Consider the following 16,217-nt stretch of genomic DNA (forward strand, 5'->3'; position numbering starts at 1 on the left):
GACCTCAGGCAGGATTCTCTTTTTTTATTAACAAACGCAAATTGTACATCATCGTGGCAAAAAAATTGAAAAAAAAAAAAAAAAGAGAGAGAAGGAAAAAAAAAAAAGAGGGCCGCTCTTGGTGGTCTCGATCCCTTCTGTATATGAGAGAAAGGGGATGAAAAAAGCAGAAAAAATAAACTTTACCTTCTCACTTTCAGGGTGGGCAATGCCATTCCGGCGGCGGGGTCCTCGGCTCTGGGAAGTGTTAGCGCTGTCACCGCAGCCCCGCTCGGTCCCAGCGCTGCGCGCCCCGCTCCGCGCTCCCAGGGAAAACATTCCCTGAATTCCTGCTGCTCCCTTCTCCCCATCCTCGCCCGCCATCCCAGCGCCGCAGGTTCACGGCGCTACTGTCAAATTGCAGGGGACAGGGCTAATCTAAAGCAGCAGCGACTCAGCAGCGAGGAAAAACATTGACAAATTTGCTGTTTCCAATCCTTTCTACTCTTTCCAGTCTGTTGTGTTTTGGTTTCTATTTTTTTCTTTTTTTTTTTTTTTTTGTCCCAAAGCTATAAATACACAGCAGCAGCTGTAACTTGTTGGTGAAATGTGCTTTATAGATCTGTTCTGGCACAATGCTTGTTTTACTGGGTTCAAATTTGATATTGAGAGTTCTGATTTTTATGTCTTTAATGGTCCCACTGGCTTTGAGCTGCTTGTTGCTGTGCCCTGGTGAGGCTGGAAGCTCTAAAAGCTCATAAAAAAAGGTAACACATGCTCAAAGATCCATTTAGTTATTAAATCATGGAAAAAAAAAAAAAGCTGTTGTCTTTTTAAAGCAGTACATATTTCATGTTTATTCGTTGATTTAATGTAAAGTCTTTGGCAAACCACAGAATCATTAAATTTGCCTTTTTTCCCTGCCTTTAGGACATTGACTTCTTACTGGACATCTGTCATAAGATTTGAGGGTTTTGCATGGAAGAAAATTCTCTTTGACCTCAAAAAGAGGGAGAACAGGTGGGATACGATCTAGTAATCAGCATGGAAAAAAATTCAAGGATTTTTTGGCCAGTCAATCCTATGTCCAACCAATAATTTTGTGAAACTGCAGGTCTGAGAGGTGCACAGGTGTTAGCTCATAATTTAATATAGCATTAAAATCTATAAACCAGGGGAGCCAACTCTTACCCACCCACTGACATCCTCGAGCTGCGAATCAGACACAAAATTTATAGCAAGGCATTTATAATTCCACATTATTATAAATAATTTGCCCTTTATTGCAAATAAATCACCCTTATTCACCCCAAAAGCTGTTCCTAGGACACAGCCTGGAGAGGGACATTCCAGAGTGCCCTGACACCCATTCCCAACAATCCCTGCAGTTATTTTTCAAATGAGCGATGACTCCAACATTAAGAAAATCAATTAATCTTCCATGGGCTCTTTCAAATGAATCCTCATATTATCTGGCTATGCCCTCAGCCAGGATAGTTTAGAAAATACCAGCTCCTATCTTATCTTGTCACTTCTTACGCTGATGGGGGGGAAAAATAATGGCTGGGAGAGCCACAGGGGAGGATAATTAGTAAAATCAAGTGACTCGCTGTTTGTTTGCCTGGCAAAATGAACTTTTACCCCTCCACAGCCACTCCTCCCCCCCAGTTTTCACCATCTTATCATGCAGCATTTGACATGACAGGTTAATGAGGAAACCCCCAAATTGGGCTTCTGCAGCTAATTGTGCCCGTGGTGGCTCGGGGCTGGGAGGGCTCCATGATCCCCAGGAAATCTGAGCTCTTGGGGGGATGGAAAGGCTGAAAACTTACAGAAACCCTCACATAGAGACACTGAAATTCTGAATTTATTATTGCTTTTAATTCTGGGGAAATAAATCTGCAGATTTTACAAGATCCTGGCCTGAAGAGCAGTTTTGATTTCTTCTCTTTTCATGGATTTCATCATTATTTTTTAAGGTGACTGAAGCATCCCCCCAGTCTCCCCCGCAGTGCACTCCTTTGTAAAATGCAATTTTTAGACAAAAATGCAAAAATTTGGACAACTGAAGGCAAACTCTTGCTATGGATGTGAAAGAGAAGCACATGGTGAATTCTCCCTGATAATTATGCAGTGGTGGCATGAAGAGGCGTCCCTGTGCTTGATATCACCCTCTGCTACCTCCCAGCTTCTTCCAGAACTTGGGATCTCTGCTATTAATTGACATTTCCAGGCAAGTTGTTTTCAGGCCATTAATTTTTTCAGTGATTCGTAGGGATGATGTAAAATTTAGGGCTGTTATTTTGCTGCTGGTTTTTCTGGGTTTTGGGGTTTTTTTGCTGGTTGGGTTCAAAAGTGAAATGTCATTGATGAGTGAGATATGGCCCAACCCTTCTGCTCTCAGCAGGGAATCCCCTCCTCACTGACACAGTATTTTGTCCCCATCATATTTATTCCTTCTCTTCTCCCTCTCTGCCCCCCATGCCAGCACCTCTGCATGCTGAGACCACCACAAAATGGGATCTTCCCACTGAAATTTTATGCCAGCAGGAAAATCAGCTCAACACAGAGAAATGCTGGAGCCCTCAGTGACTCAGGAACATGGAGGTGACTGAGGAAAAATCACTTTCTCCAGCTGCCTTTTCTCCATGGAAAAGCTGATACCATGAAATGGTAATTTTTTTGTAATATCCCATTCAGAAAAGCTGCTGCTTAGATTTTTCTCCAGCAATCTTCACTTTTGCACTGTGTGAGGTTATTCCACGCTGTCCACCCCAATCCCACGGCCAGCACAGAGGGCCAAACTCTCAGAACAAACCCCTCAGCTCATTTCTGCATCGAATTTCATTCCCAGTCCCTGGATTTATTGACATTATAATGGGCAGCCCACACAAACTGCAGCCACGGGGCCAATTAACGTCACAGACAACTCCAGACATTTGAGAAGTTGCTAAACTCAGTCTTGAAAACGATCTCGTCTTTCTCCCTGTAAAAGGATCTCGCTCTGTCATCGTGCATTAAACTGGAAAGCTTCACGTTGGAGAGCAGCACAAACTCATATCCTGATAAGGCCTCACATCATATTTCAACAGATCCTATCTCCTGTGGCTTCAGCTCTTATCTGCCATGGAATCTGAGGGGGGTTTGCTGAGGGAAAAGTTTCTGCGGATGCTGTAAGAAATTTATTGGTGTGTTTTATTTATGTTTTCTGCCAATAATTGATGTCAGGTTTCCAAGCCAGTGCTGCTGAGTGGACCCTTCCCAAGGAGGGAATGGAATGGGACCTCAGAGCTCACCTCAACCACCAGCTCTGAGATAACATGGATTTAAAGCAATATTAGAGTCCTGTTCCCAAACAAGATCCAAGTTTTGGACTCAACGATCTCGAAGGTCACTTCCAGCCATAACTATTCCATAATTCCATGGCTGTGTTCATAAATCAGTCAACCATTACCATGAAGTCCACCCCAGCAAGCCCCGATATGATTTTTCATAAACACAACAGCAAAATTACCTCAGCCACGCTTTTCCTCCCGAATTCCGAGGTGGAGACTCAAATTGCCCAAAACATTTGGAAAAAGTTGTGTTGATTTCTCTGAATTGTTCTCCCCATCAAAAGCCTTTTGAAGGTCACCACCTTCTTTTCGACATTCATGGAAGCATTGCAGATAATGCCATGGATTCCTTTATTTTAAAAAAAGTTCAAAGGTCCATTAAGGCCTTCCATGCCGTACAAAAGGCTCAATCCAACGGAAGCCATTTTTCTCCCCCAATTGTTTAGAGCGGCAAGAGAACCAAACAATCTGTTATTCACACAGATCTACCCAGGAACGTGTTTCCCGTGCCCAAGACGTCCATGCTGTGCCTTAACAAAAATAACTTTCCACTGGGCTGCTTGGAAACATTAAATTTATCCATAAGCAAGAGTTTTATACGAAAATCTGGGTAATATTTGTAGGTATTTGTGGTAGGTGAGAGCTGAGATCGCGGGGTACAGAAGAAAACGCGTTGTCTGAAATTCAAGTCCATATTTCGTACCTTAAACTCATGGCTTCCATATGATGATGTCAAAAAATACGCTAAAATAACAGAATCAGTGTGGGCTGTTTTTCTGGTGCAATTGTCCAGTTTTAAGCCAAGTCTTTGCTTTCCCACCATGACTTTGGAAAACAACGACTTTCGGCGCTTTTGAAGGGACCTGCCTCGAACGGAGCTCGCTGTTCCCCCATCTCGTCTGTCCAAGCTGCCCTATGTAATACCAATGTTATTTCCTTGATATTATAAATAGGATTTGGGTTGAATATGAATAAACTCATACCCCTTGGTATGCTTTGTAACTCTAATCAGCATTTTCCTGCGAAAAGAAAAGGGCAAAAAAAAAAAAATAAAAAGGAGGAATGTTTATGTGGAAAATAAAGAGGTGCTAATTTTATCTTGTGAAAGTGGATATCTCCTTGCGTCCCTCCAACTTCGAGGAAGATAACCAGAATGTATTATATCATCTAAATCCAGCATCCTAGGAGATCAAACGGAATAATGTACACATCTGCCAGGGCTGATTGAAGTATTGCTGGTGCTCACTTCCGCTTCGCTAAGTATGTGTTTCATTGATAGACGGAATTTGCCACCACCATGAAAGAAACTCCGAGTCCTCTGTTTGTGCCAGTTGATTTCTGTGATATCTTGGAGGCTTTTAAAATAGGGCTCCAAAATAGATGTGCCCTTGTCACCCCTGTGTTTAAGCTCTCTCCAACAGGAAATGGCACGGGTTCAAATTTTTTTTCTGCTGGAAGCCACATGGAGATAGATAAGAATCATGTCTTGTCTATGACTAAGCATTGACATTTAAATGTTTAAATTATAGTCCAAATGATCCATGGTGAACCCACCTGAGACTATTTTTCTTTGTCTCAAGTCCTACTTTCGAGCCTCTTGAAAGGGAAGGTGGAGCTCTCGGGGTTGTGACATGACCATGTTATGGGAAGGAAGTGGAAGTTTGCTTTATTGTTGGTCTTCAAAGAGGGTTTTGCTACCATGCACCACATCATCTCCACCAGTTTATCCCTGGCTTCTCCATCCTCAGGATGGTTGGTTTAAAGCACCAGGTTTAAAAGGCAGGATGGATGAAAAAGGCTTTCGCTTTGCCAAATCCCAGATGTCGGCTTCAACACGCCTGGAAAAAAAATATATATATTTAAAAAAAAAATGAGTGGTATTTCCTCGGAACTGCTGTTTCTTCTAGAGGCAGAGGGCAGCTGGAGGGGTGAGGAGGGCTGGGATGTTTATGAAGTGTGCAGGGAATTTGGAAGGAAGCTCACTGAAGGAGGACAGATGGCTGGGGGAGCTGGCAGCGTGACACTGAGCCTTTCACTTCTGGGTCGCCCGGTTCAAGCGCAGCCTTGGTCAAGGATGGCATGGAGCCATCTCCAGCAAGAGGCTCTTCCATGAGAAACGTGCCTGGTGAGGAGCAGCTCCTCGCTGGCTGGAGGAGAGGGACAATGTCTTTTATTCCTGATCCATTGTGGAGAGGCTTGGGAAATGTGAAGGATGTACAGCAGGGACTCGTTTGGTGGCCCGGACTCGGTGACAATTCCAGGCATCACCTCTCCAAGCCAAGAACAGGGATCCCCAAAGATGCAGGTGTTGCTGGGGGTAGGAGGAAGCATCCCCAGAAAGGAGGATGTGTGTCCACCTGCTAGCACCAGCCCCAGATCCCAGAAAGGAAAATCTCCTTTTATGTCTGTTTAATTCCTAACAATATTCCCATTTTCCCCAGGGGGACCCATGGAGCAGCGTCTCCTTTTATTCCTGGAAAACAAGGAATCCTTTTGTACACTCAGATCCAACCTCACTGGAACTGTGGCCTCATGGAAACATTCCTGGTGTGTTGGAAGATTACTCCATATTTTAGTCTCACTTTACTGTTATTCTTTAATTTCACTCAAAAATACCCAAGGTTTGGAGGAGTTTGGACTTGTAAGTTGCAAAATAATTTTTCTGATCACTCTTGGATTTTAGTGAGTGCAGCAGGAGAAGGGAAGGGAAAAGGAAAAGGAGAAAAGGAAAAGGAAAGGAGGGAAAGGAAAAGGGAAAGGGAAAGGGAAAGGGAAAGGGAAAGGAAAAGGAAAAGGAAAAGGAAAAGGAAAAGGAAAAGGAAAAGGAAAAGGAAAAGGAAAAGGAAAAGGAAAAGGAAAAGGAAAAGGAAAAGGAAAAGGAAAAGGAAAAATTCCTTGACTAGGAATATTCCCAGATCTTATAGCAAAAATCTTTGATTGCAGAACACTTCCTCTTTTTTGCATAAACATTATTCCTATGCATCCATTAGGATCCTACCAGCTCAGCTTCAGAAAAGTTCATTTCACAGTTTGAGTCATTGGGACATTTGATATATTCAGTCTCTTGACTTAAATATTGTTTGGGGAATTCAGCAGCCCAGTGGAATCCCACAATGGCTCTTCACAAATTAAATTTTCACAGGGCAACCACAGCCAAAGGTAAATGGGAGGGAAGAGCTGCTGCTGGGATTCTCCAGCTGGGGGACTGGGGTTTGGCAGTTTAATACAGAAAATTATCAACCCAATCACAAGTTTATAGCTCTGCTGGCAGCTGGGTGGTGTCTGACATGGATTTATCTTCTCACAGACATCTCTGGTGCCTGAGATGTCCAGGAATGTCCATATTCTTAAGCATAACTAGGCAGATAGAGTCAGGAATTAGGCTGCCAGGAATTCGCATTTTCCAAGCTGAAGTCACTGACAGAAGTATCTGGTAGGAGAAGGATTGATCATCCAACAGAAGTCAAGCAGAGAGAAAGCTGCCCCTGGAATGGTGGGCAAGAAACTTGGAATATGAATTCCCACAGTTCTGGAGTCCAGCACTTCCATGAGGAGCGTTTGGATTGGTACCAAAACCACTGAAGCTGATAAAAAACCCATGGAAGATTCATCCAGCTTTAGAATGAGCCACAGAACTCAAATGCCTCTCGCTGGGATAACAAGTGATGGACACATGTCAATCTTAATTCCTTGTTTAATACTTAATGTTTAATGTTTATTTTTATTAATGTCATTCCTTTGTTGGGAAGGACATGCAAAGAGAAAGGGGGAAAAGGGATATTGTGTGGGTTTGCAGGGGAATTTTTCTGTGCAAAGGGATCATCCCACCAGCAGAAGGAGCTCCAGATAAAATCCTGGCTCTGCTGATTTGGTCCTGATGAAGTTTGTGGACCTCAGCAGAGAACAAAGGGAAAAGGTGAAACAGCCACATTCAGGAGCAGAGAAAAGTGGGATGGAGCTCGAGGCAGAAGAAGGACCAAAAAGTGATGTGGGCACAGATGAGGGTGTTGACACATCCTTGTCCTCAGGAACCATGATCTCCTGGACTGTGTTTTCCAAAGTAGAGGCTGGTAGGATTTCAGCAGGATGTTGTCATTCCTGGTGGGTCCTGCTGACAGCTGACTGCTGGGATTGGCAGGGAACAAGATCCAAATTTCTGCTTTCCATTGGCTTTGGAGAGGCAAAATGGCACAAAGGAAGCGTTGCTTTTTCCAGGGTGAGGGATTCCCTGAATCATCTCTGCCAGTGTTAACTTTTGATATTAAACAATAGAAGAAAGATTAAAAAGAGAAGAAAAATAAACTTTCTAAAAGCTATAAAGGTCAGGGGAAATGATCCAGTTAGTATAAATTATTGTTGTTGTTGTTATTATTATTATTATTATTATTATTATTATTATTATTATTATTATTATTATTATTATTAGTCCAGGGAAGTTCTCAGGTTTAAGGAGAGAAAATAAAACCACAGGACACCAAGCCAAGAAGCAAAGTGCCTCCAGCAGGTCTTTACAATTATCCAACATTTCTGCTCAAACAAAACCAAGTAATGGGATATGGGAAATACAAAATATCCTCCAACACAGAACCAGGAATGCCTGCAGTGCTGAATTCTGTAAATAAAACGCACTCCTGGTTTAAAGCTGATAAAGCTGCTCTTCTGCCACAAGCTGTTCCACAGGCTGCATTTCCCTGCAGAAAGTTATCCACAAGGAATTAGCTCCCTTATCCTTTGTTTACATGTATTGATGATAGTGCAAAGGCACTAAAGAACTTTGATAGGAGATTGTTACTCCTGTCTCACAGAGACTCTGCAAAAATCTTCCCCTGGAAGACAAGAAAAGTCCATAAATTGCACAGCATTTTTTCTGCAAGTTCATGCTAATTTACTCTTGCATCATTCATGAGCCACAAAATGCCCTAGGGTGTCTTTAGAGATATAATTGTTTTTAGAACTAAATAAATTCAAAAGGCAGGAGGGATATTCCTCATTAACTTCCTGATTTATAATGCCAGAATCCTTTACTCCCTTATCAAATCACTGCACAAGAAAAATGAACAACAAGATAAACATGAAAACGAGCAGCAGTGTTTTGCTGATTTAAATAACTCTCATTTTTAAAAACATATGTCTTATGGATATATATGAATATGTTATATATATGCACATATGAAAAGGGAAAATATCTGTCTTTCCTCGTGCAGGAAAAAGAAGCAATTGGAAGAAGCAACTCTTGCTGCTCTTCCCCTCTCTGCAACACTTCTGAGGTTAAAGGAATAAAAATCCATCAATTTGTACAGCCTGACCTTGCAGTGTTGGGTTTTAGCTGAATTCAGATGTTCAGGATTAACCCAGCAAAGTTTACATGACGTTGATTTAAGAGCTGCCTTACGGGACCTTCCAGCGAGTTCCATTAATCGGAATCTTTAATTGGGCCTTGGGATGAGGAAAAAAGTTGCTCGGCAGACGTGCAATGTATGATAAACAGATGTCCCCGTGCATCAGACAAACCCAAATGCAGCCAGGGATCACCAGTCAAGGGCAGAGAGCAGTTCCTCAGTCATGGTTTTGCTGAGATGGAGATGGGATGGAGATCTTCAAGATGGAAATGGGAATTCTCGCCTCTCATTGTGCGTTCAGGAATTACCCGGGAGCACCAGTTTGGGAAGAGACTTCCAGTGCTGGTGAAGAATGACCATGTGGATGGTTGGATCCCCAAAAAAAAGGCAGGATCAGAAGAAACATGGAAGGGTTTCAATGGGAGTCACAGCAAGCAGGGAATAACCCTGGTGGTCATGGCAGCAGAGTGGGAAAGGACATGGCTCTGTCCCCAGCGTGGCATTCCTTGATGAATTTTGCACTGAAATTCTCCAGCAAAACACGTTGAGTCCTTGGAGCAGAAGTTTCATTCCAGTTCTGGATTTATCATTTCAGTTTGTTTTTTATTTTTAATATTAGCTTCTCTCACTCAATATCTCATCTCCTCCACAGTCAAATTTAAACTCTCCCATTTTTCACTTTCTTTTTGCCTACCGATTTTCTTTCCCCACTATCTTCTTTTAATGCAACTCCTTTTTCTCACACCCTTCACACCACAGCCAGGTCACCTCATTTACCATTGAAAGGTACCAAAAAACATCTCGCTCTTGGGTCCCATTCCTGAATCCTGAATCTCTTGGAAAATCCCACTCAGACTCCTGTGACCCTGGCTGGAGCACATTCAGCCCAAACCCGCGCCTCCAGGGAAGTCAGCTGTGAAATCCCAGCAGATCTCCCAGGCAAAACACAATTTTTCAACTTCTTATCGCCCTGCTGTGCTGGGGCAGCTCTCGGCAGGGACAGGAAAAGGGCAAACAGCCTCTGGAAAGCCAATCCCTGCCAAATTCCCGCTCATTTCCACAGCGCGGCCATGCCAGGATTTCACGCAGGAAAGCCAGCCGCGGTTTTCGGACGTGAGCTTGAAGACCCATTTCCTGAGTTATTAGGATTGAAATTCCACAAAGAATAATGGAATCTGGAATCTGAAAAAGGAATATGAAATCAGGCTGGGGTAAGGGATGTGTGCATGGAAGGATGTCACCCAAGGAGGTAAAATTTCCACGCATTTCTGCATAACAAGACAGAAAATCTTAGAGCAGGAGTTGTTATCAACTTAAAAAAGTCATGGCTGCCCCATCTGCCTGGATTGCACCAAATCCAACTGGTTTTATCTTTAAAACTCCATGGAAATCTCTTTTGACTGCCACAAACCTCCCTCACCCTGAGCAGGATCTTTATGGCAAGAGTTTACACGTGGGAGCCAACTTGCAGCTCAGAATTTGGCCCATTTCTTTGGAGGACATGCCAGGAGTAGCCTGTGATGTTGTTTGGTCTCTGGAGGCAGCCCAAATGAGAGCAGAACAAAGCTTTGATGCAAATGAAAACCTACCAGTGAGTGCAGCTAAATAAAGAAAAAAAATGATTCTTTGTTATGGAAACCAGCGGAGGAAATCTTGAATTAGTCAGTGCATCGTGACCTCTCTCTGCCCTCCTGAAAAATGTGCATTTTCTTAAAGACTTTGGACTTCCCACTGCCAAAAGGGAGAAACTGTGCGACCTTTCCAGCCACCTGGTGCAAAGCCCAAGCTTTATTTAGCAAGGGGGAAAAATATTCATTATTGTACAATAAATGTTTTTTAAAAATGGAATAAAAGGACAATTTGTGCAAAGCTGAATAATTTTGAGTGGCCACATCCAATCATGGCACAGACAGGAAAAGCTTGAGTCGATCTTGTGAATGAAGCATGTGGTAATTGTTTCCGTACATCCTCGTTAAGATGAAAAGCTACACAAATAAACAACAACAAAAGCTGCTCTGCGCCAATCAGGGGCTTGTTCCAAAAGAAATTAAAAAAAAAAAAAAATCTAAAAAAAAAGGGGAAAAACCTGGCTAGGAATAGCTATTCCCATGCTTCCTACTAGGAGGAGTCATGGATGGATGGGGGTTATGGGAGGTGGCCCTGCAGGTTTTGCCTTTTCCCTGGGTCACGCTTGGGCAGCGCCGCGCTGGCACGAGGCTGGGCTGGGAGTGAGTCAGCGGAAGGTGAGGAAGGACACGGAGAGAACCAGAAGTGAACGGGGAAACACGACAATTAACACCGGGGAAACTGCCCTTGAGGGACCCAACGGAGCCACAGCAGAGAGGAACCTTCTCCAGACGAGTGAATAATGACGCTGCCACCCACCAGGCCTCGCCGCCGCCGACGGGGGCTCACCAGAAAGGTCCCTTTGAAGTTTTGAGAGGGACGGGGCAGAGGTGACTCCACGCAAGCTCCAGGACCCTGTCCTGCAGCAGCTCCCTGCCACAGCTGTGTCCCTGGGATGGGGACCCCTCTGATTCGGAGCTGGAGACGATCCCCAGCTGACATCCGCAGCGCTGGCCGAGGGCTGCACAAAGAGCTGTGTATTCCCCATAATTGTCCTCCTTATCAGTGTGGGTGAGTGCGCAGTAGTCTAAATCACACAGTCATGACACTCCACATGGCTGAGCAGGAAGAGCCCACTTGGCCCGGGCTAGATTAGTCTAATCCCACCTCCCTTGTTCTGTCATAATACCCCTCCATCCCTTCACTCCCTATAAAAATATCCAGCTGTTGATTAAAATTAGTGAACTGTTGGCTTTGGGAGCTGAGTTGGCAGCTTATTCTCTGTATTTCCTAGATATCTCTGGATGAATTCCCCATTTACTGATCCTGTGAGCTGCCAAGCTCTCCCAGGCGGGCGGGATCAAGCCTTGGCTCTTGGGATAAGTCAGGGCTTCCTCCTGTTCCTCCCCACCAACCTGCTCCCAGCACTGACATCTTCCCTTGGGCTGCCTTGGGAAAGAGGAAAACAAACGCTGGCCTGTCAAAACAAAAAACAAACTCCTGGGTGCTCTCAAGAGTTGCACTCCTTTGAAAAGGGGACTAAAATAAAAGTCTGGCTTAATGCCCCCCACCCCTCTGCAGGCTGTGACAGGAGGCTTGAGGAAGCCACCACGCTCTCCCCAGCACTACATCTTGTCCAGCAATCCCAAACAGGCTGCAGAACACCAGGATTTTGAGGAAAGTGCTGTGAAATGTGAAATATTTCCATGTCTCAGCCCGGATTCATCTTACAGAGCCTTTGCTGTAAAGAAAGAGCCTTTGCAGCAAGAGCTTGTAAATAAAAAAACTGGGGTGGGGGGAGAACAGCTCATGCATAGAGAAAACAGATAAAGTCATGGGGGCAGTTGGAGGAATGTTTTGGAGAGGAGGATTCATTTTTTTTTTTATTGGTTTTCTTCCTGCAGATTCTTTCTGGAGGGCTTGGAGAAGTGCTGGGAATCCTCAGCTGGTGCATGTTGCTGCTGGATTGATTTTCCACCAGCAAAGGATCTGCCTGCAGCTCTGGGGAGTCCTGGGAAGTCGGTGGGAGACTGGTTTTTCCTAGAAGGGTTCAGGACACCACAACTGCAGAGCTGCACCTCAAAGTAGCAGCAACCTTCTATTTACAGCCATGGCTACCCCAAACCCAGGGTGCAGCGGGAAAATAACCAACCTCAGTGAGTCCATCCCGTCCTGAATGGGATCACCTGGGTCTGACAAAGGGAAAGTACAGAGATGTCACCCCACAGCGTCCCTAAAGCAAGAGATGGCCATTAAAACCACAGTGCTTGTCCCCACTGCTGGGACCTCACCCAGTCCAAACACAGACTGATTGTTCCAGGAAAGTGTTGTTGGAATTTAATGTAACATTTCCAACTTTTCCCATTAAAAAGGACCTTGCAGCTCTGGTTTGTCAGCAGCAGTGTACAAGGAACAGTTTTGAGGAGATCCTTCCCTTCAGAGCTGGAATTCCAGCAGGAATACAAGGAGGATCAAGCTGGATTCCACAGCTCAGGCTGGGGGTCAGAGGTGCTGTCATTCAGCACTGAAATCTTTATTATAATTTTCAAGGGGAAGCACAAAGTCTGCCATGGCCTGTACAGGAATAAAATCAGTCTTCAAGACATTTTGATTATTTATTTTTTAATATCATGCTCACTTTAATATGTTAAAAGCATAGAATTATGGAATTGTTGAGGTTGGAAAAGACTTCTGAGATAGCCCAGAGAGGATTTGTAAGCACACATCAATCTCCTGGGGCACCTTTGAAAAAGACAGGCTAGGAATAATTTGCAAAATATTTTCTTAAAGATGTTTTTCCCCAACGTTCCACTTTCTTCATTCATTTCAGTCTATTTTGTGAGTGAACACAAGGATGTGGGATCTCCTGGGATAGCAAGGATGAAGGCATGAGCTAAGGGGCGTCAAGGGAAAAGACCCAGCAGAGTGGATGGACAGGGCAGGGCACATCCTGGAGAAATCACTCCAGGAGAGCTGGATCCTTTTGGACATGCTTGGGTGAAGAAGCCTAAAGAAGAGGATTTTCCTGGTGCTGAGAGCCAGATTCCCACCACACAGCACTGCAGGAGCTCCCTCCTTGCACAGGGGGGACACAACGTCAGAGCATCCTGGGATTTGTCAGGATTCCAGCACTCTGCTCATTGCCCACTTATCCCTCCAGTCCCTGAAGCAATCTGCCTTTGGTGTGTCATTAACTTATCAGCTCGGCCTCCATTTATCTGCATTCACCAAGATCTGAAGTTGTGATGTTTATTCCCACCGCCCCGTGGGCGGAGGGAGATCCGCTGTGAAGATTTTCCAGCTATTCCCTTTGTGCTCCTTGTGGTCCAAAAGGCTTTGGATGCAGCTGCACGACTGTCATCGGGCCTCTGGGCAGGAGAGGAGGGACAGCTGAGGGCCTGAGCCCCAGCAGGAGCCACATTCAAGCCCTAAAACAATCTGATGGGCACTGGAAGAGTCATCTTTTCCAAAGATTCCCATGGAATTTGATGCCGACAAACTTCCAGCCTCTGGCGTGGAAATTGAACAGGCTTAGGAAATTGAACAGGCTTAGAAAATTGAACGTGTTCCTACCTCAAACCCTTTGGAACCTGCCAAGAGCCATCTCAAATAATTGGTTTGATGCTCTGCAGGATTTTCAGTCTCCCAAAAAGAGAAAGGCACAAGAAAAATGCGGTTTGCAGGATTTAGAGCGGATATCGCGAACGATGGAGGTGGTGGTTTCCCAAGGAAAGAGTGTCAAAGAGTTGTGCTCATCAGGATGGACACCAGTAATAAAAATCCCCAGGGAAAGGAACAGGAAGTGGAGCCTTGGGTAATGCTGATTGCTATGAGATGACTGAGAGGAAAATTAAACATTAAGCCCCATGAAAGTGGTGTTTTCCTTTCTGTTTCCCACCCAGCTCAATGTGCACATCCATCCCTAAACTTTCCTGAATCATGATTTCCACCAAAATTTCTGCTCGCCTCCAGCAAGGGCAGCATGACCTGCAACATTCCTGGCAAAGAAAAGATAAAAAATAAAACCAGCAAGAGGAACACAGCAAGAATTTGCAGAGCAAATACAATTTTCTGCCTGTGAACCCTATGGCCAGTTCAAAATCCATGAACACAACCCATGGAAGAAAGGGAGACCATGGAAGGCATTTGGAGAGCAGAGGACCAGAGCTTTGCAGAGCAATTCCAAGCTCAGGGTGGATTGGAAATTGGAAACGCTGCCACTGAGCAGGAAAGCACAAAGGAGCTGCAGGATTTCACTTGTGCAATGCCCACGGCTTCTCCTCCTGGAGTTTCTTTGTTTCTCCACTTTGGATCCAAATTGCTGAGTATGCCAACCACATTGTCATAAATGACAGTATTTTCCACAAAACCTCCCTTTGCAATCACCACTGACGAGAATATAAGAAATTTTGGAATTTTTTCCCAAAATAAAAATGAATATTCACCCTGAGTTCAACAACCCCGTGCAAGAGCAAGTCTAGAGCAGATTTAGACAGAGGGGGACAATCTAAACAGCTTTTATTTTATTACCCTGATATGTTTAACTTTTTTCCACCCTTTTTCAGAGACTGGAACTGTAGGATTTGCCCTTTGCAGCTGTATGAACTGTATGTTAAGAGTAACAGAGCTGTCTCAAATCCCTTTGTATTCCAGGGACATTTTTCCAAGGCATTTTGTCTTCGTAACAATACCCAGAGCTCCCTAAATTTTGGGAAGGTCATTTGTTTCCTAGCAGAGAGATTCCCTTATCCAGAGCTTACTAGAGCCCAAACAACAATTTATAAACTCTAAGCTCCTTTCTCCTTCAAGATGAAGTGCTTTAGTGTTGAAGCCAAACTAAATCTTTAAATGGTATAAGAGGCATTTGGATTTTTTTTCCCTGCCCAGCTGACAGTAGGTTTACAGTTTATAATCTGGCCTTTGTAAAGGCATTTGTCAGCCTGGATATTTCATTTTAAAACGCGACCACCCATGAGGACGCACAGACAGGAAGCGTTTGTTCACTTGCACCAACAGCCCATTTGAAGGTTGGCTGCAAAATAACAGAATTTAGTCACAAAGGCAAACTTTTTTTTCCTTTTTTTTTTTTGGTACATTATCTCCCTAACATCTCGTTTTAAAAAGCAGCTTTTGTTTATGGGAAGACAGCCCTCCGCTCTAAATTTGGAAATTCGACGTATTCCCCTAATCCCCACGTCCTCCCAGGGATGCTGGCTGTGCATCTTTGGCCTCCCAAAAGGCAGAGCTGCTTTTATCTCCTCTCCCAGGCTCCCCAGTTTAACTGCCCCACCAGAGGAAGGGGAGTCTTAGCACTCCAGGGGCAGAGGGGAAATGTTCAGCCCAAGTTAACAATTTCCACTGCAAGAGCTGCAGCTTCGTGCCCATCCTATTTTTTCAGATGTGTTTCCACCTTTAGCACAGATTTGGCCGTGCCAAACGCTGGTTGCTTTTGCAATTGAATAAAAATCTGTCTTATACGTCTAAGATTTCAGTTCTAAGATTAAGGTATCTCTTCATCCCTCCCATCAGGGACTTGACCTTTTCTTTTAAAGAAAATAAGTGAGTGCGTTAGTAATTAACCAACACCAAACCCACCACACTCATCAGTACATTAACCAAAAAATCTCAAAATTAAAAAAATCCTAAATTAACAACCCAAAACTACTACGCCAATCCAAAGGAGAAAGGCAAAAAATAAGATATGAAGATAAAAATGAGTGACCTCCACTTCTTAAATGGCTGATTTTGTGTCTCCATGCCTGGGGCTGAGGGGGAGAAAGCAAGGCCAGAGCAGAGGGGCTCTTCCAGACAGTACCACACAGAATATTGCATTCCTTCCCCCACCATCACAAGTAACACTCACTTTTTATCTCTATTGCTCAAAGGTTTAAAGGGAGGAAATAGTTCCAGCAAGTGATAAAGCTTTCAGCTTATTTTTTTAATTTAACTGGGTTGCAAAATGTAACAATAAATAATAATTACCTCAAACACCCATGGC

This window comes from Ammospiza caudacuta, chromosome 13 (genome assembly GCF_027887145.1).
Source record: "Ammospiza caudacuta isolate bAmmCau1 chromosome 13, bAmmCau1.pri, whole genome shotgun sequence".
Taxonomy (NCBI): domain Eukaryota; kingdom Metazoa; phylum Chordata; class Aves; order Passeriformes; family Passerellidae; genus Ammospiza; species Ammospiza caudacuta.